The 21,525-nt window shown below is 48.1% G+C and overlaps 1 long non-coding RNA gene across 2 annotated transcripts; it reads right to left on the bottom strand.

Moving 5' to 3' along the window:
* Window positions 1-5,702: 5,702 nt before the first annotated feature.
* On the bottom strand, window positions 5,703-9,346 carry LOC123463490. Of its 2 annotated transcripts, none has more exons than XR_006638968.1 (3): window positions 9,237-9,346; window positions 8,828-8,992; window positions 5,703-8,725 (listed from the first exon to the last, which is right to left on the bottom strand). It is a non-coding gene; the product is annotated as an uncharacterized LOC123463490 (long non-coding RNA). The 2 variants fall into 2 exon arrangements; XR_006638967.1 differs by having other exon boundaries at window positions 5,703-8,410.
* Between the last annotated feature and the right edge of the window lie 12,179 nt (window positions 9,347-21,525).

Here is a 21,525-nt window from a genome sequence, read left to right as displayed (position 1 = left end):
GCAGGTGGATTCAGAGTTTGAAGCCAATCTTGGATATGTTGTGAGTTAAAGGTCACCCAAACTACTAGGAAAGGGAGAGAAGGTGAGAGACACAGGCAGAGAGGGAATAGAGAAGAGAGAAAGTGGGAGGAATAAGGAAGAAAGGAATGGAGGACAGAAGGATGGATGATAGATGGATAGATGGGTGGATGAATAATAAATGGATGGATGAAGAACGTAGAATGGGAGGATGGAGGATGGATAGAAGAATGGATGGAGGTTCTAGGGATGGATGAATGAATGACATGGACACTCTACCCCAAATGACTCTTGCTCATGAAGAGTTTCATCAATACCGTTTGTTCCCATTTCATTGTAAAATATCAGCTCAACACTTGGACCTAATGAAACTTCCAAACTTACATCCCTAAATGCGAAGAAACGGCACCCAAACCTGCGGGAGTGTGAGGTCTAATGAAGTGGGTTGAAAGCTGACATGTAGACAAACCCGCGTGGCAAGATTGCGCCCAGTGTGAAGAAAAGCAGGAAGATCGGGTTGCTGAAGACCCACTGCGCGATCTGTTCGCGGCACCGATGCAGAGCGTTAAGGTTGACAGGGACAGACAATCCATGGTGGTGGCGAAGAACAGGGTCTCTAAAGTCGGGCAAGTGAAAACGGAATTCCAACTCAGCCACTTACTAGGAAATCTTAGTTTGCTTACTTGTAAACTAAGTGCTTACTTTTTTGACTGTTTGTTTTGTACAGCAAATAAACACAGGTATACAGAACGTGGCCTAAGAACATGCCCAGTAACTAGAACTGTTACGTGGTGGATGGCGGTAGGGTTGCTGAAGTTCACAGGCACAATAGGCGGGGGGGGGGGGGGGGGGGGGGGGGAGGGGGGCAATGCTGGGCCTGGAGGTGGGGGAGGGCTCCACAGCATCCACTTGGTGGTTAGGCAAGATGCAGAGACACGAGACCCAAAGGTGGGTCTCAAATGACTGCTGGTAATGCTAGAGCAATTTAAGGGCATCTAAAAACACAAGAAAACTAGAAAAGGCTGAAACGGCCGGGAAGAGCCAAGCGGACCAGACCTTTCTCCAGAGTGCTGATCACTCTTTTGGATCGCTCTCATTCCACGGGCTGTGTGGTGGTTTGAATCAGATGTCCCCCACGGCTTGTGTGTTCTGAATGCATGGTCCCCAGCTGGTGGCAGTTTGGGAAGTGGAGACTTGCTGGAGGAAATGTGTTGTTGGGGGTGAGCTGAGGGGTAATATAGCCAGCTCCCCCTTTTGCCAGAGTTCGGCTCACTCTCCTGCTGCTTTTGTCTGCCTGCTGTGGCAGAGGTGATGTCCCGCCTCTGTCAAGAAGCTTTCTCTCGTGACTCGTAGCCAGAGTAAAACCTTTTTTTCCCATCATCTGCTTTTAGCTGGGTCTTTGATCCAGCCTCGAGAAGGTGAGTGTAAACTGCACAGTCCTTGCCACCAGTCTTGGATCTGGTCGTCCGCACTCATACCAGCCCTACAACTTCCCCTTCTCCCCAGAACTTAGTGTGTCTATATCTTCTTTGTTTGTTATAAACCCTACTCTCCAAAGATTCATCATTTATATGTGTCAAGGAACCAGGGGACAGGTGATAACTTAAAACATATATCTCCAGCCTGGAGGAATGACTTAGCAGTTAAGGCACTTGACGGAAAAGACAAAGGACCCAGGCTGAGTTCCCGTAGACCTAGGTAAGCCAAATGCACAAGGAGGCGCATGAGTCTGGAGTTCATTTGCAGCAGCTGGAGGTACTAGTGCACCTATTCTCTCTCTCTCTCTCCTCTCCCCCTTTATCTCTCTCTCTCTCTTTCTCCCTCTTTGCCTCTTTTTCTCTGCCAAATAGATAAATAAAAATAAAATGTGTATCCTTTTTTCTTTTTTTTTTAAAATTTATTTATTTGAGAGTGACAGACACAGAGAGAAAGACAGATAGAGGGAGAGAGAGAGAATGGGCGCGCCAGGGCTTCCAGCCTCTGCAAACGAACTCCAGACGCGTGCGCCCCCTTGTGCATTTGGCTAACGTGGGACCTGGGGAACCGAGCCTCGAACCACCGCTAAGCCATCTCTCCAGCCCTGTATCCTTTTTTCTATAGTGCAAGTATCAAGTAAGGTTCTGAGCTCCAGCCTTGGCACCACAAAAATAAATTTTAAAATAAGGTGAAATATATGCCCACCCCACAGTTAGTTAATCTTGAAAGTCAATTAAACAAGAAAGTTGGCCCTGTAGATGTTTCTAAAACTCTCTTTTGTTCCAGGTGCTGAGACAGTCATCAGAAATGCCCTAAGGACACGGTGTGCTGATCCTGGTGGATCTCCAGAGACTTAACACTGGGTCACATGAGTCACTTGCTCCTCTCAGAGTAAGAGGAGGCCTGGGCCCAGCCCCTCCGTGGATTCCTCCAGCACACAGCTGACCCCAGGGAGCACAGCCTTTGTTCTTTCTGCATGGCTCAGCCCTTCTCATCCCCAGCCAAGGAGAGACACCCATCCGAGAGGCTAATTTCTCCTGCTTGATGCCCTGTGACCGAGAACACATCTTCTTCACTCTCTGCCCTGTTTTTCTCCTTAAGAAAGCAAACACTTCTTTCTGAGAGGTGGATGGCAAGTCGTGGACTTGGACTGACCACTTCATAGTTTCACAGACTCATAAACTCATGTGCACATCTATGTAGGAACATACATGGATTCCTTTGCCAACCATTTAATGGCTATATCTTTGTGTGTATAAGTGAGCTTACACATGTATACTGTATATAGCTATCTGTGACAAAACACCTGACCAAAAGCACCATATGGAACAAAAGGATCTCTTTTGGCTTCTAGTCCCAAGCGAAAGGTTCATCACGGCATGGCAGAGCAGAGTGTGGGCATCACGTCTTATCACAGCTGCTGGGAGGTAGCCACAAGAGACATCAGCTCTGGCAAAGGGCACCAGACTGCACCAGCACCTGATCCACACAAGCAACACACCTCCTCCAAAAGGTTCCACCTCCCAAATTTCTGCCAATTGGAGACTCAGCATGTAGCTAAGAAACAAACCCATGATGCCATGTGCGGGGTCCCAGGTTCCTCAGGAAGCCGCCGCACACTGGCTTGCTGAGACGTCCAGGCAACTGTGGAGCAGGGTCTTGAGTGGCCGTGAGTGCAACTGGAAGAAACACCTGCAAGACATCTTCAGAGAACAGCTTGTTTATTTGTCAGGGGACTGAGTTTCTATAAGCAGTTAGAGAGGGGAAGAGGATCCTATGAGGATTGGCAGGTTCAAAGGTTGCTTGCGGATGTCGAGGTATGTTCAACTGACTCTCTCCCTATGTGTTGGAATGAACATACATAGGTCCGGGACAAGAGATTCTGTCTGGAGGTTCAGGCTGCTGTGAACTCTCAGTAGCCTGGGGGACCTAGTTGTATCTCAGAGCTGAGGCTTGCCTTAACCCGGGGACCTGCCTGTGCCCAACAGTTATGGGGGCCATTACACATATACATCACATACAAACATACATACATATCTGTATCTATATGTATGTTATTTTATGAACGAGCAAATTAGGTATCAGAGATGGTGCAGCAGGCCAGGTCAGATCAATTCCCACGTAAGCATGAGAGCCTGTGTGTGTGTGTGGGGGGGGGACCTGAGACTTCCTCAGATTGATTCCCCAGCATCCACATAAGTAGCTGAATGTGGCCCCATGCACATCTATAACCCCATTCCCGTGGGGAACCTAGGCCAGGGAATTGCTGAAGCTCGTGAAAATGGCAAGCTCCAAAAACATGAGAGATGGGGGTGGGGAGCAGCCTACATTCTCCTCTGCTTCTACATACATAGAGGTATGCACTTGCACATGTGTGTACATACCCCACACCACCCATGCTAACACACATACGTACCCCACACCACCACACGTAAAAGAATAAGTTGGCTCTTAGAAGTAGCTAATTAAATTGAAAATGTTTTCTAATGTTAGACATTAGCTGTCACAGAGATGGCCTCTCCAAGAGGGCATCATGGGCTGCCTCCCCTCGGCCGCCTCCAGGTCTCAGCTGACACAGTCAGTGCCATGCTGGACTGAGCATGAGCAGAGAAGGGGTGGCATACAGTCCTTGGCAGAAGAGGACCAGCCGTAATACAACATTCTACTTTTTAATTTTTATGAGAGAGAAAGACAGAGAGACACAGAATTGGCATGCAAAGGCCTCCAGCCACTGCAATTAAACTCCAGACATGTCCACCATCTTGTGCACATGTGTGACCTTGTGTGCTTGCATCAACACATGTGTCTGACTTACATGGGACCTTGATATTTGAACATGAGTCCTTAGGCTCCACAGGTCAGCGCCTTAACCATTAAGCCGTCTCTCCAGCCCAATACAACATTCTTTATCTCGTGTATTGAGTAGGATTCCCACAGAGCACTTGGGCGTGGATTCCCAGAGCCCTTCTCCAGCAATGCTTAAAAGGGCAGTCAGTCTAGGCACTCAGGTAGGCACTGTCACCTTGGCATTCCAAGTGACCAGGGAAGGCCCACCCTGGCTGACACGTTCTGGCTGGGGTGGTTATGCCATAGAACCACTTGGAGTATATATCAGTCAAACATGGAGGCCATCACCTTAAGCCTAAACCAGATGCCAAGGTAGGAAGGGGAAGCAATCTAGATGGTATTTTGTAAGGCTTAAGGTGGCAGGTTTGCTTCCTCTTTCTGGGTGGTGAACCTCTAAGTATTATATGCAGGACTCAGGGAGCGAGAGGGGGAGACATGTGAGAGGTCAGTGACACCTCACTCTAGGCTAATCAAAATCTAAGAGGATATAAGTAAATCGTATAGAAACCTACTTTTTTGGACAATGGAACACACAGGAGCTGTAGATTGTTACTAGAAAATTTTCAGTGCCAGGGAAGGGATACCTTTCAGTGAGTTGTTGGCCAGAGAGGTCTCTGATGCCCCCCAAAACATTATAGGCCATTGCTGAGGCCCTTAGTTTCCCACCAGGAATAGATGGTAAGACCCTATTGCTGAAGACTCTACATACTTGGGCTGCAAGGCCACTGAGAAACCCTGCTTGGAACTGAGCAGATTACCTCCTCCATGTAGACCAGCTGACAGAAGCTGGAAGAAGCCATTCTGCATGCAGTTCAATGGGAGAAAGAGAAATCACCAGTGAAGATACCCAACAGTGGACACTGCAAGCCTTATATTTTGCCAGCCAGGCCAAATAAGCCAACAGGTACAATTGTGACATATCTGTCATGATAGAAACCAACTGCTTGTTAATTGGACTGGAGGCCTGCTCCATTGGAGGGAATACATCCCTGATACTGAAAACTTAAAACAGGGGTAGTCATGAGCCCTCGGGGTGTAACAGCTGCTGCTGTCTGGCTAAATGTATATACTATGCTTATCAAACTGCCCAGTCAACACTTCTCTTAATGTTCATACCCATATATTATTGCTACTCTCACTTTGGTTAGAGAACATTCTCTTTTCAGATGGCAGTGACCTTGGGATGACTCAGAAGGCATCATGGTGTTGGAAAGAAGTGACAGGAGTGCTCAGCTCCAGACACAAAATGGCTTGGATATTCATGACATCACAGTGCCTGACACTACCTACACAAGACCATCATAATAGGAGGAAAAGATGATGACCTCAAAATAAAAGAGAGACTGAGAGGAAGAGGGGGATATGATGGAGAATGGAGTTTCAAAGGAGAAACTGAGGGGAGGGAATTACCATGGGATAGTGTTTACAGTCATGGAAGTTGTTTAAAAAAAGAAACAACAAAAAAAGAGATGATCTTGGACAATATATTGAGAAAATAAAGAGATAGACAGAGAGAGAGAGAAGACTTCTTATCAACCACAGCTTTCCCTTTCTGCATTTTTCTTCACTGTCCTCAGGTTCTTTCTCTGAAGTGTTACAAATTCTTAGCCTTCATTTAGCCCTTTCCCTACCAGGCGTACGCCTAGCAATGAAGTCCCTATTGAGCAGAGCAGCTCAAATCAGTGCAGACGTAAGAGAGCAATGGGATTGACTCAGTCATGCTGAAGTGTGAAGGGCAGATACACTGGAACATCTTTAAGTCACATGCGCAGATGAAAGTGGCCCTGTGATCATCTTCCACATCCCCACTGTCCCCTGAGACGGGCTTCCAGGCCGTGCACCGAAAAGATGCCCTACTTCTCATCCTAAGAGTTGGCTGCCTCATGTACGCTCTGTATCCACCCCTGAACATCTCCCCTCCCCCACACTTACAAGCCAGGACCAAGCACAGTCCAGCGTGAACACTAGCCGCTTGACCTCGGCGCACAGCTTTGTCTACCTACTGCTACTTCCTCGCTTACAGCACCTAACCTGGCTTGTCCTTAAACTTCTAATGGCCTTTGTTCATTCTTCTCTGCATTTCTCCCTAGCCCACAGTTCTAAAAACATATAGGTTGTTACCGGAAGTCTATATTTACATTAGAAAATAGTGAAAACAGGGGTAGGAGAGGGCTCAGTCTATAAAGCACTTGCCATGCAAGCATGAAGATCTGAGCTCAAATCCCCAGCACCCCCTTAAGTGCTGAGTTTGGCAGCCCTTGCCTGTAATCCCAGCACTGAGGAAGTAGAGATAGGTGGATCCCCAGGGCAAGCTGCCTAGTTAGAATCAGTGAGCTCTGGATTCAGTGAGATACCCTGTCTCGAGAAGTAAGGTGGAGGTAGGAAGATCGCTCTGAGTTCAAGGCAGTGATGAGTTCCAGGTGAGCTTGCGTGAGAATGGAAAATGGGGGGTGAGAGATAAATTAAAGCACAAACAGTAGACATTGACCTCTTTCTCTTGCATGTATGCACACACATATGCACTTCGATATGTACACCTACACACACACATGCACACACACAGAGGAGTAAATGATGACATTCCCAGCTGTCAATCATAAAATCATCATTGGCTTCACTGTCATGGAGCTGATCCTACATACAGATTTACCTGGGAGGGACAGGAAGGGACATCTTGTTCCCCCAAATCGGGTGTGGGTGCCTCAGTACACCCCGTGTCAGAGCTTTCTTTTGCCTTCAGTGTCTAAGCTTCTGAATGCACCCAGGATGAACGGAAAGACATATCAGAAAAAAATCTAGTCCAAGTACACAGATGGGAGGAAGAGACACTGCCCACAGTGATCCCAGCATCCCAGAGGCCTCGGCATGTGGGTCCAGCCCAAAGCTTCACTCCTTGTATTCATTTGTTCCTTCACCCAGCAGCCTTTGCTTTCCAAAGACTCCACTAGAGAGAGACAAGTGGGCTGACCAAAGGTCAGCCACAGACATACCGCATCCTCTGAGACCCTCACCTGTGCCGAGACAATGACGGGCTCAGTCATGTGCAGGAACCCTCCCCCCACTGTGAGTCCGTGTTCGGTGGTCGGATTTGTCTGTCCCGATGAAGGCATTCCTGGTCCCACGTCTCACCCTCCTTCCTCTTTCACGGTCTCTCTGCCTCTTTCACAAGGTTCCCTGAGCCTTGGACGGTGTGGTTCATGTTGAGGGCTGAGCACGAACCAGTCGCTTCTTCTTGGTGACTTGGCCATCTGTACACCTCTGCATCCACCTTACCCCTTGCATAAAGAAACTTCTGTGTCTGAGGCTGCAAGTAGTATCAATTTATGAAAGCAAACCTAATATTTAGAATATTTAGAAGTGGTTTGCTGCTGTCCAATTAGCACACACAGTATGAGGCTCCCCCCTAGGGCGTAGGTCCCTAGGCTCAGACTTTTGGCCAGATCTACAATATCAGGCATGATTTCCCCTCTGTAGAACTGGCCTCAAATCCAATCAGAGAGCAACTGGCTACTCCTATAACTCTCCTGCCACTGTTGCAGCAGCAGACACATGTTGCCTTGCCATTTCATTGTGAGATACGCAGGGTCCGCAGCCAGGTCAGGAAGGATCGTTAACTCATTTTCTCTCCCAGAGCCTCGTGAAGCACCTTCTGGCACAAGGAGAGCTGGCCCATAAGTAGTAAGCTTCCAGCTTGGTTTTACTTCCTGCTGCTGAAGTGTGTAGCGTCGTCAGTAGGGAATTACCATCTAGCTCTGTGAGTAACCCAGAGCCAGGCAAGGCCCGTTCTGTTTGAGGGTCTCTATGACCTGGCTGGCCATCAGCTCACTCAGAGGTATCTCATCCCTGGCACTGCGATTTTTCAGTTCATACCCAATGATTCTGGAAGCAGCTTTATCCATCCATGTTGAGGCCCTCCATTTAAACATGTTTTTAAATTTATTTTTAAAGTTGGCTTAGGAGTAATAGGTTTCCATATGGCCTCCTCACACGTCCTTAATCTCAGCTGTTTTATAAGGCCTGGGACTATGCATGCAGAGAAGCTACAAAAACGGAGGAGCTTCAGGTAGAACTGGCAAGGACAAAAAATTTATAAATTAAAAAGCTTTAATCAAAGAGAGAAAGGGTTCTCCTAGCTCTGAAGGCGGGAAAGGAGAATAGAGAGTCCCCAGGGAAGAAGTGTGGGTCCCCTCAGGAGGCTGCTGGGGTGGAGGGCCGAGATGACAGGTGAGCCCAGAAAGCTCCAGGCTTAACTGAGCAAGGGAGAAAGCCAGGTCTCCGAAGGAATGTGCCCGTGTCCCTGGCTCCTTGGGGACTCCCAGACATTCTTTCTAACAAGAGACATGTCGCCTGCCAGCCAGCAGATGTAGCCCATGAATAAACATCCCTGCGGGGATAGGAGGGGTGGAGAGAATAATAAATATGAAGAAAGTGGTGGCCTGCCCCTCTTGTCCCCCTCCCCTGCTCCCAGGGCAGCAGACACACTCACCCCGAAGGGCTGGACTCAGACGTGGTCCCCACACACCGCAGCCCTTGGCCGGCCTGCAGCACATTAATCCGGGTGGATTTGGCCATCTTGTGACATAGCCAATCAGTTCGAGGGAGGGGATGGCAGGAACGCCTCTCTTTTCACGCCACAAAGGGATTTTCGTCCCTTGAGAGCACAATGAAGGGGGGAAAAAAAAACCAATCAAGGCAGGATCAGCTGTGTGGCTGCGGATCTGCGTCTCCCAGAGGGGGGTGGGGGCACATACTGGTCCGTGTGGGAAACCCGCAACCTCAGCTTCTCACACATTGTTCTCGTCCTCTTCAGCCGCAGCCCTCCCCACCAGCGCTCCCCTCCCGGCTCCCCTCCCCAAAGCCGTTAATGCCACAAAAGATACTTTTCCCCATTGTACCCTCGGACAGCTGAGAGGTCCGAGTTAGCCATACACAGCTCGAGTCCTCTCCAGGGAGAAAAGGGTGGACCATCCAAATGGAAGACAGGATGCTTATCATACAAAGGAATCCATCCCACTTGGGCCACTGGCCTATGGAAGCCGGTGGGGGGTTAAATGCGGTTACATTTTCATTAGGTGCTAAGAGCCACAGGGCAGCTCTGGGCAGCATGGACCAGACATTGTTATGCTGTAAGTTTGCTGCTCAGTGGAAGGTCAGGGCAGGTGGAGTCGGGGTGGGGGTGGACAAGCCAGCGTTGAAGTCTGGAGTGGGGTGGTGGGGTCGGGCAGAGGGGAGCATGCAATAGGTCATATTGTTGGCCTGGGAGTTCCCTCAGTGGGAAAAGTCTTTTTTGAGGATACAAGTGAAAATCTTTAGGGAGGGGGAAGGACTGTTGGGTGGCTGGGGACAGAAGTAGGCTACTTGTGACTAAGTCTCCCTCAGGGAAAGCCCTCCCCACCACCAGCCAACTCTACCTGTTGCTGATACAAATGGATGTGTCCTGGAGGCAGGGTGGAGGAAGAAGAGGGATGTTTTGGAATGGGAGAGTGACAGAATCCTGGTTCCAATACTCTGTCACCTGTGATGTGGCCCCGGGGCATCTTTGGGACCAGAGGAGCCACTAAGCAGTTTCTTTATAAAAACTTTTCTGTTAAATTCTTCTGATGTATCAAGAAGTGGAAAACCTTCCCTTCTGAGCGCAACCACCAGCTCTCAGTTTCCAATCAAAAGGAAAAAAAAAATTTCAAGACAGGAGAGAATCCAGGAGGTGATGTTGTGGATCAGCGGGATGAGCAATGTTTGACACTTGTGTCCCTTGTCCCTCATTCTCCTCATGATGGAGAACAAGCTCATCTTGCATGCTATTTTCCAGAGACCTGTAGGGAGCTCTCTCTGCTTCACATCCACCCCACCCCCTCCCGCCTAGAAGAACCCCCCCCCCAACAGAAATAAATCAACAGGGAACTCCATGGCTTGTCTTCTGTTCAGTATGGCCAATCGTAGTTTTTTGGTGAGGATGTTCCTATGGGCAGACATGGAGCAGGAACCACCGCAGGGGTGCTTACTGGGACTGTGGGCAGGTGGGCATGAGAAGACAGAAGCAGGTACCAAGAAAGGACGGGCCTGAGGCAGGAGAGGGCTCGTCTGAGGCATTGCTGTTAAAGACATTGCTGTTTCCTTTCTCCTGTCAGGAAGATGTGGTTCCCCAGCCCTTCTCATTCCAGAATTCAACTGAAGTGGCAGATAAAGAACCGTCCACTAGGGGCTGGGGAGATGACCTTAAAAGCATCAGGACTTATGTTTGCTCCCCAGAGCTCCTGTAAAAATGCTGGGTGTGGTGGAACATGTCTATAATCCCAGTGTAAGGGAGGCAGACAGGTGGATCTCTGGGGCTCACTGGCCAGCCAGTCAAGTCTACTTGGACAGATCAAAGCCAGTGAGAGACTCTGTCTCAAAAATAAATAAATAAGTACAGCTGGAAAGATGGCTTAGCGGTTAAGGTGCTTGCCTTCGAAGCCTAAGGACCCAGGTTCGATTCCCCAGTACGTATGTAAACCAGATGCACAAGTTGGTGCATGCATCTGGAGTTTGGGATGTTTTTTGGTGGGGGAGGAAGAAAATAAATAAATAAAAATAAAAATGAACACTGCCTAAGGAATGATACCTAAGTTGGTCCTCTGGCCTCCAAATATACCCACAAGCACACGTGTGCACCTTTATACATTTGAACATGGATGCATGTGCTCACTCACAGACACACACACACACACACACACACACACACACACATTGCGCATCTACAGAGTGAATGGAATGCAGATATTGACAGAGCAAATTCAGCACGGGTAGAAGGTGTGCTTACATTCACCTTAGTGACCTCAGGCGGGGCTTGGGTAGCTGTCATATCCCCTCCCCACCTAAAGACACCACTGCTGGCCACTCCTTCCAGTTATGACAGACTTTCTACACAGTGGTCCTCAAGGAGACTGCTTTCCCGTCAGACAATGAATGCCAGGCCATGCTGGCCGTCTCCAAGAGTTATGTGTAAAAACACTTCCACCAAATGAGATGCCTTGAGACCACGCGACACCTATGGACCTGTGCCTGACGTCTGAGTCCATGCGCTACAGGCCCACGGGAGGAACTCAGTGGGACATAATCATGTCCTTATGCAGGCCAACGAGGCCTTGCTCAGGGCTGGGAGCAACACTTATCTTAGCAGAACGTTTACTTCCTTTTCCGGGGCATTTGCACTCCCCAGAAAGCCAAAGTTTAGATGACAGGCACCCGAGAGGTCATGTGGGCTACCTCCCGAATGAGAGCCCAGATTCTCCCACCTAGAGAGCAGAGCCCTGCTGCAAAGCACTTTTCATTGCAAGCTCGCGATCACTATCTGATAGCCAAAGTCTTGAGAAAGGTCCCTCTTATCTCCATCAAATCTCCTACATAATTTCCCATCTCTTCTTTGGAATGTCAAGTTCCAAACCTAAGGATCCAAAGGAAACCAACTAGGCAACCGGAGCCCACGAGGTTTCCAGCTTCAACCTGGACTGCTTCCGCTGCTCTTCCTTCCCCTGTGGAGAAGAGAGATCATTCCGGTTCCAACTGCTTGACTAAAATCAGAATTCATATCTTTCCAGGTGCAAGGATAGGTCCCTCCTGTTAGAGGAAACTGCTTTCCCAAAGGCAGCAGTGCTTAGAAATTACAACCCGTTTCAGCAATTAAGAGAAGTAAAACATTAAAAACCATGAGCCAAAGTACATTTGCATGCTAATAGCTCCTCTAGAAAGCTTGGGAAGCTGTGTTTTACAACAAAGCAGATAACTTTCCCACTAGAGCCATTTTAACCCTTAGGTTCTCAATCCAGCTCCTGGCTGGGCCTCCAAATTGTCTGACCAGGGTTGGGAAAGACATGGGTTGATGCCACATATCCCCTGTGGCCTAGTTCTCCCTGACTTTGGTAGGGCAGGAAAGAAAAAGAGACTTGAAAGTTTGGAATGTCTTTAGGGATTCTGGGAAGAGGGTGTGGCATGACCCATCAGTGAGTGCAAAAGAAAAGAGCTGTGAGCCAACAAGCTGGAACGGGTTGGGCAGTGTTTGAATGCAAGCGCTGGTTTCCAGTGAGACTTGAACTTGAATCTGGTTTTACCACTTCCTAGTGGAGAGACCTTGGGTGACTTATGCAAGTGTCTGGAGCCCCACTTTGCTTATCTAATAAGGTGGAATGGAGTTAAATGAGGCAACGAGGTGACATTTCTACACAGCTAATAACTCTAATAGCCGCGGCAATGCTGTCATAGCAGCAGGGAACATCTGCTGTTGCAGGAGGAGCTCCAGAAAGAACCCTTGGGCAAAAGGCCACACACAAAAAAGACAATGGCTTCACTGGAGAGTCTCCAATGAATTCTTTTTGCCTCATGCAGAAAATTGGTCTTGGAATAAGAACAGTGAACATACAGCGATGCCCCCGTGCATTCCTAAGGTGGAGGACGCGAATGTTGCAACTTCACCTCGAGTGGCAATCCTTGATACTATACAGCAGGCTTGAGGGGTCCGCAGAAATAAAGAGAGCATTCTGAGCTCCTGTAGAAGGAAGGAGGTATAGGATAGAGCTTGGGCTTGGGAGGTATAGAAACCTGACTTTAAAATACACTGTGTTACTTTAGACGAACTGCGGGACCTCTCCGTACCTTATCAAATGGGGATAATGACATGTCATGCATCCGGGGAGAAGGTTCCAGGAGTAAGTACTCAATCCATGTCAGCGAGTAAGGCTATTTCTTTCCCAGTTTCTGTTTTACAACTCTGGTTCCCCATGACACAATGAGGAAGCATGTCATGCCTTAGATTCTAAGCCAGGTCACTGATATGGAGTAAAGACAAGGAAAGAGAAGTTTCAGTTTGCGCCCCAACGTCCCCATAGCTTTCCACAGCCCTGCGGATGAGAAAGCGGCTGCTGGAAGGAAAAGGAAGTTCCAAGCTGGCAAAATATTAATCTGGAGCTCACGGATGGCCAGTGGAGCACACCCTGCAGCAGAAGGCATCTGCTTCATGCCCATGCTGCCCGTGGGTGGAGAATGAGCCCACCGCAGAGTTGTGGGAACTCACCATTACCTATCATTCACATTTCTCAAGGACTTTCCAAGGGAAATTTAGGGAGGAGATCAGGCAGACAGAAAGTAGACGAGGAGGTCAGAGGACAGGGACAGCCCAGTGGATGGGCAAGTAATGCTGTTTCAGTAACAAGTTGGGAATTTCCCCCCAGATCCACGGCGCCTGGCCCTCATTGGTCATTAGAATCACATAGGGAACATTAAGAAAAGAAGTGCAGGGCTGGGGAAGCAGGAAGCCCTGAGCTTCACCCTCAACACTCCACAGTTTGAGGGTAGAAGGACACATCTGTAATCCCAGCACTCAAGAAGAAGGTGGAGGCAAAAGGATTAGAAGGTCAAGGTTATCATCAGCTACACATTTAGTTTAAGGCCAGCCTGAGCTACATGGGACCCTGTCTCAAAAAAAAAAAAGGAAAAGAAAACAGGAAAATAATACATTCTACTTGCATTGATAGTGATTCCAGCTTATTTCAGCCAGCCTGCTACGAGATGTTCTCACACAGCTCCTCAGGGCCCCAACATGTCCCCTTACTTGAGATCCATCATCATGTTCTCCTGCTCCAGAATATTCTGTAGCTGTGTTGCTCATTCTTAAGCACATCAGAATTACCTGGAGGACACTTTAACCATAAGAAGGTCCAGGACCTTCCTCCAAGAACTTCTGATTTAATTCACTTCAAATGGTGGGCAAGTCAAAGCTAGATCTTAATAAATCCCTCCTTCCACATGTAAAATACAATTCATTGCCATGGAATTTTAGCAGCAAGAACCCGAAAAAACCCAACTGTCTAAACTGTAGAAGACTGATTAAATTCTATCCCAATTTTGCCTTAGATTACTACACATTTGTTAAAAAGAGTGAGCAAGGGGCTAGGGAGATGTTTCGGTGTGTAAAATTTTTTCACACAAGCATGAGGACCTGACTTAGAGTTCCCAGCACCCTTTAACTTTATGTGGGAGAATCTGCTTCTCTTTTCCAGATAGACACAGATCCTAAGAAGAGAACCACACCATCATATCTCAAAAGGGCCCCAGTTGAAACTAAATAACTGGCAAAACAAGCAGGGGTGCTGTTTTCTTGGTGAACTTGGTACCAGCACAAGGGTGAAGGAGATCGACACAGAACAATCAACTCCTACCAAATCAGAGATCCAGAGAGCCAGAGGCTCCCAAGACCTCATCACTGAAGCAGACCTAAAATGATCCCAGTATGGCTCAGGGAAATTTGCGGGAGAGGGGGTGGAAAGGATGTCAGAGCCACAGGTTGGGTCATGATACATAGGGACATTTCCTCCTATCCACAACTGATAGCTAACCCCACAATGCATGACCCATATACCCCAATAAGGAGGGGTCAGGCGGTGGGGGGAGGGCAGGGAGGAGGCTAACAAAGGTACCAACTTGACTGTATTCACTGAGTACAAAACTAATAATGAATGAATGAATGAATAAATGAATAATGAAAAGAATTCCCAGCACCCATACAAAACATCAAGTATGGCGATGCATGCCTGTATTCCCCGTGCTGGGGAGGCAGAGACAGGGAATCCTTGGGCTCACTGGCTGCTTGGTCTAGCTGAATCAGTGAACTCCAGTGATAGACCTTATCTCAAAAGATAAGGCAAAAGCTGGGTATGGTGGCGCACACCTTTAATCCCAGCTCTTGGGAGGCAGAGGTAGGAGGATTGCATTGAGTTCAACACCATCCTGAGACTACATAGTGAATTCCAGGACAGCCTGAGCTAAAGTGAGACCCTATATTGATCCTCCTGACAAAGCATGATAGATCAAACCACCAACCTCTGGTCCCCCAGCTCCCCACCACACCACACATGCAAACAAGGAATAAGAAAGGACTGAGGATGGCGAGCTAGGGTGGCCTAGGATGTGGGACTCCCTGGGTTCAATCTCTAGTGTTGTTACTTAATTGTCGACAATTAAATGTAAGCAAGATCTCTGTGCACTGATATTGAAAAACCTTTAGGACATATATGGAAAGAAAACAAAAGGCAGCAGATGAAACAGTATTTATGGGACAATATCATTTCCCCAAGGAAGGGAAAAGATGAGGCAAATATTGCTTAAATTCACATGAAGAAATCCTGGAAAATATAAAAAGAAAAAGGTATGAGTTTAGGTATCATCAGGTGGCAAAATGCTTGGGGAAACAGACAGGATTGAGATTTATCGAAGTGTTATCTTACATCTACATTACGTGTCTTGAAGATAAAGTGCTTACAACAGGTTTCTGTGGTTTTCATGACCATCCTGTCTGATAGGAGCCATCAGTGAGCTACCAATTGGAAGCTGAATCAGTTTGACGCCTACATTAAGCAAAATAAGCAAAATAAACTTGGGCTGGAGAGATGGCTCAGTAGTTTAGGCACTTGCCCGCCAAGCCCAACCATCCAGGTTCTATTCCCCAGCACCCTCGTAGAGCCAGATGCATAAAGAGACACATATATCTAGAGTTTGCTTGGAGTGGCAGGATGCCCTGATGTGCCTATTTGCTGTCTGTCTCTTCTCTCTATCTCTCTCTGCTTGCAAGTAAATAAATAAATGTATTTTAAAAAAAGAAAAGAAATTAGCTTGAAATTAATTTTAGAACAGTTCTAAATTTTCAGCATTCTCAAGAAGATAGTATAGACATTTCCTGTACAACTCACACCCAACTTTTCCTATTACGAACTTCTCTCGTTGGTGTAGTACATTTGTCATCATTAATGAGTGAACACTGCTAAATGATTGACAGCTACTCCAGCATCCCATGGAGGACAGACACCATGTTACTTTTGACATCCTGTCACCTCAGCACCTCTTGGGTAAGGTAAGTCCTCATTTTTTTGTTTTCTTATTTTCATTCAGATGTGTGTGTGTGTGTGTGCGCACGCACGTGTGTGTGTGTGTGTGTGTGTGTGTGTGCACGCGCGCACCAGGGCCTCTTGGCTAGCATTGCTTTTTGTGTCAAGCTGATGCAGGTACTGGGAAATTGAACCTGGGCCGCCAAGTTTGGACAGAAATCACCTTTAACCTGCTTCTTTTCTTTCAAGGGTTATGGACCTGGCATTTCTGTTGGCTGTCTCTCTGCCTGACCCCCACCATGGTCAGACTGGGATAGCGTGTTTTGAGGAGGAAGACCACAGATTTTGAAAGTGCCATCCTTCTTTTAAAATTCATTATTATCATTATCATTATTAATTTTGCGTGTGCATGCTATTGCACACTGTGGAGATCAGAGGAAACCATGCCTTCTTTGAAAGAGGGTCGTTGCTGCTAGCTGCTGGACCTCAAGCTTGGGATGCTCTTGGCTCTAGCTCCTATTAGGCATGCTGGGGTTACAGACAGAAGCTCCACATAAAGCACCCAGTGTTAGGTGGCTGACAGGTATCTGAACTCCAGTCGAAGCACCTATAGCAAAGCATACCATTCTTCCTACCTCCTACTGTGTGTGCACATTAGACCTGAGATTCATCATGCTTTACAGGACTGATGGCACAGGCCTATAATCCCAGCTCTCAGGAGGCTGAGGCAGGAGGATCACAGCCTCAGGGTCTGCTCAAGCAACAGAGAAAGTTTATGTTACTAAGCATCTTTTCTTCCTTCCTGCTTCCTGGCTGGCTTTGGGAAAGAAGATATTGCTCCTCTAACCAACCATTCCTAGTACTAAGGATTAGACTTAAGGCCTTTCACATGCTGGGCAAACATTCCACCACTAAGCTATATCCCCAGCCCAGTGGTTTTGCCCATGTTGACCTTTAACTCTGTAGCCCTGGTAAGTCTCGAACTTGTGATCCTCTCACGTCAGCCTCCAGAGTAGCTGGGACTACAAGCCTGGACCATGCCACCAGGCCAGGTGCAGAAGATCTCTACACAGCTCCCTGAGCCTCAGCAATGTGCTCTCTGGGGGCGGTGGAGACGGCAGAGACCATCTTCTTCATAAGCAAGAGCCGGTGGTCTGTGTTTGGAAGTGGATTCTTATCAGGATATGTGCAAACTCTGAGCTCACGGTTACAGGCCTCTGGATCACAGGGCATTCTTCACAAATATTTGATGGGTGAAATAAAAAATAAATAATGTGTGACAGGGGGAAAAAAAATCCCCAAGTAGTTACTTTGGGGATTACTAAAAGGCAAGAGCAGCAGTCTCAGGAGCTGTGGTCCCTGAACTCAGGATGACAGGGGCACACACACACACACTTGGCTTCCCATTGCAAGTTCACAAAGACCTCACCAACACAGTATTGACTTTGCAGGTCATTAAAGCGGGTGTTGTAATAATGCCTGTGGTGCTTTGTATGCAAGATGCCCCCCATAGACTCAGGTGTCTGAATACTTGATCCCCAGTTAGTGACACTGGGAAGTTTGTAGAGTCTTTGAGAGGTACAGCCTTGCTGGAGGAAGTGTGTCACTACGGGTGGGTTTTAGTCCAGCCCCACTTAGCACTCCTTAGAGATTTTTCTACTTTTCCCATGCTGATATGGAGATATGATTTCTGGCTGTCTGCTCCTGCCAGGTTTCCCTTGTAATCGTAGAAAGTTCCCCTTGAAGTTATAAGCTGAAATAAGCCCTTTTCTTCCATATGCTGCTTCTGGTCAGATATTTGTTCCCAGTCACGAGAGAGTAGGTGATATAATACCCATTTCAATGATTTGTATGACAAGGCTCAGACAGACAAGGTGACTTGCCTAAGATAACACAACTAGTAAGCCAAGGCTTGTCCACCAGCCTATAGTTCCATTGCTAATGTTGTCTCGCCAAGTTACCCACACCTCAATATTCTCTTTATCTACATGCATTTCCCACGAGGCTCAGGGACACCTTCCCCATGCACCATGGATCTCCCCCACAGAGCTCATGAGTCTGTTCTGGCCCCAATGTTCTGGTCCTACTGTCCTACATTTCCCCCAACATTCACCCCATCCAGCACCCACTTACTCTCTCTCTCTCTCGGTGTCCTCTACACACACCTCTATGGTCCTCTAGAATCTTCTAACCACACAGGGCTTCACACCCTCCAGTTGGGGGGGGGGGTGTGGAGATAAATCAGGTAGAAAGAGAAGGCAACGGGGACAACTCCTTCGAGAACAGGTGAGAAATTGACCCTGCCTTCCTTCAGCATGAAGCAGTCACTCAGCACTCATGAAAACAAAACGGGATCCTGAGAGTTCGAGAAAGGGACTAAGGCAACTTGTGAGAAGTTGGCCAGAATTCTTCCCTCCAAAGTAACATTTTGCTCTGAACAGATTTCAAATGATGTCCTCATCCAATTTTTTTCACCTCAGAGGGGGGTAGAAGTGGCAGGTAAACTCCCGGGAAGAGAGACAAGCATCTGAAAGCTGCCGGTACTATTCTGAGCTTGTGATGAAGGTCACGGATGTGCCCAAAAAAATCTCCTACCACCAATGTCTTAGAGCCCTACTGAAGGAAAGAAAGATTATGTGTTAGCCATCCATGAATGATCCAAGATCCCAGGATATGGAGGCCTTGTTTATTTCATAATCTAAATGAGTGGCCGAGGTTACATCAAATGGGCCAGGGAGCACAAGTGGTCCGACATCCAAGCAGTATCTGAAATGTGTCCTCAATGATGGGAGAGGACTGGCCTCCCCTCCATCCACCAGGTTCACTGCAGGCAGAAGTTATGCTGTGCACCACGATGTCCCTGACCCACCTCTCTTTACTGAGTGACTGGAAGTGTCACATTCTGAATCAGAAGCATAAGGGACTGAGTTCTATCCCCAGTGTCCACATGGAAATGCCAGCATGGTCATCTGTGGTCATAATCCTCCCAGCTCGGGGACATGGGAGACAGAAGGGTCCTTGGGGCTCACTGGCTAGCCAGTCTAGTTGGTAAACTTCAGGCCAATGAGAGACCCTCAAAAAAAAAAAAAAAAAAAGGGAGACAGCATTTCTGTAGATGGTATTGCACACACATGTGGACCTTCACACATAGGCTCCCACACACACAGGTTCTGAATAATAATGATGATAACAATAGTAATAATAATAAAAATTAGTACAGCTGAGCCAGATGTGCAGGTGGGTAATCCCAGCTACTCGGGAGGTAGAGACAGAATGATAGTAAGTTCAAGGCCTGTCTGGGCTACAGAGTGAATTCAAGGTGCGGACAATTTAGTGGGATGCTGTCTCCAAATAAAAAGGAAAGAAGAGTGAGGAACAAACTGGGGAGTGCTTGTCTGGAATGTGCAAAGCCTGGATTCAATCCTGCACCCTGTATCAGGGGGAAAAGGACTGTGTAGAAAACTTGGAAGAGCCGGCAGAGTCAATGCTACTCCAAAAGAAGCAGAGTCGCTACTGCCCCGTTATTCTAGAGAGGAACACGGGTGCTCCTCCTCGTTCCTCTTAGACTTGCTTTTCCTTTTGGCTTAAATTCCCCCCCCGCCGCCGCCACCGGCATGGACTCAGGGTACCATCCAGCATGAGCTGTCCGCCCTCCCTTCCTCACTGCCCCCACCCCCAAGTTCCTTAAGACTTACGCATCAATCTATAGTACGAAGCAGATCTCAGACCCAGGATGGAGCAGAGCTACCGCAGCTGTGAAGTAATAAGCCCATAAATAAAGTTTATGGCTAAACTGGCCTGACCTGGCTTTGCCCCTAGGTACAGAAGCGGTATCTTGTCATTAGTATGCACAATACATCAGCCCAGAGTCTGCGCATTTGTTCTCAAGCCGCTCTGCTCTATAAATCTTCTGGAAAGCATGCAGTGGGGAGGGGCAGCAAGAACAAGGGTGAGGAGAGTGGGAGGGGATGAGGCCTGCATTGGCCACTAGCTCCTGTTTCTTGGTGGAAAAGAAAGTCCCAAAGTTCCAACAAATAAGGCTGCTTTTTTTTTTTTTTTTTTTTTTTTTTTTTTTTTTTGCCTCTCCAGCTGTAGATGAAGGAAGAAGAGGTTGCTGGACACAAAAATATAATTTGTATGACCAGAACTGTTTTTTTTTTAAACTTATTCTCATTCAAAGTCCCCTGTCCTATAATTTTGACCTAAGTTGTGTACCCCCACTTGCTGGGCGTCTGCTGCTTAGTTTGGGTTGGCCGTGATATTCTGCCATCTGCACAGAGAACAGGAGCGTGGCTGCTCGCAATGCAGAGGGGGCTGCTGGAGCCAAGAGCTGAGGGGTGTTCACAGAACCTCCATGCTTGGCTGGCCACCAGGATGAGAAAGAGGCAGGCATGGAGGAGGCAGGAGGCCAACCCGGAACCTCCTCAAACACTAAGCGTTTGAGAGCTGGTGCGCCGCAGAGACCCTCCTGCTGCTGGCATGACGCAGCCCACCATTAGCCACTTGTGCAGGAACGGGTTCACGTTCACTGACAGGCTCCTGTAGAAGCTCCGTGATGGCAGGAAAAGGATGGCATGAGCCGGATGCTGCCTCTGCCACCGCAGGTGAAAAACCACAGCAGGAGAGTAAGCTGAACACCGCCAAGGGGAAACTGGATGTACCACCCATAAGCCTGTCCCCAACAACACACCTCCTCCAGCAAGGCTCTTGCTACCAGCTGGGGAACCTATCAGTCAGAACACGTGAGTTATGGGGGACACCTAATTCAAACCATCAAATGGTGCAGTGTGCCAAAGGAGACTGGGTGGGGGCAGACTTCAGCCCTTTCTCCTGCTGTCAAAACCCAGAAATGAATACTGACTCTCCACCCCAAATGTGAGCCTGGGAGCTGAGGAAGGGGACACAGACCAAGAGGCTGGACCTAGGATCTGTGGCCTCTTCAGAGTTTTCAGATGAGGTAGTCGACAGAATGGTAGCTCTGTCTCTTTCTCCCTCCAGGAAGACAGAAGGACACATCCATGCCCTACAGTGGTCACTGCAGAATCTTGTGGGTCCATGGCTGATGGATGGATGGAACCAAAGGGCAGAAAGCTGAGAAGAGGGTCTGGAACCTACATGATGAGACTGGTCAGTTCCCAGTGTAACAATAGGCATGGCAGGTGGTCACAATCAACCTAAGGCAGCGTTCATGATCAGACAGAGGGGCTCGTGTCTGGAGCTCCAGCCCGAGTGGCAGTAGGGGCAGGAACAGCAGCTCTCTAGCACCTGTCCATCCCTGGGGATTGGCTGTCCTTTCCGGCTGGAGGTTTTCTTCCTTTATTCCAAGGATTTT

This window comes from Jaculus jaculus, chromosome 9 (assembly GCF_020740685.1).
Source record: "Jaculus jaculus isolate mJacJac1 chromosome 9, mJacJac1.mat.Y.cur, whole genome shotgun sequence".
NCBI classification, from domain to species: domain Eukaryota; kingdom Metazoa; phylum Chordata; class Mammalia; order Rodentia; family Dipodidae; genus Jaculus; species Jaculus jaculus.
The sequence above is the reverse complement of the archived record's forward strand: the minus strand, read 5'-3'. Positions and strand labels throughout refer to the sequence as shown.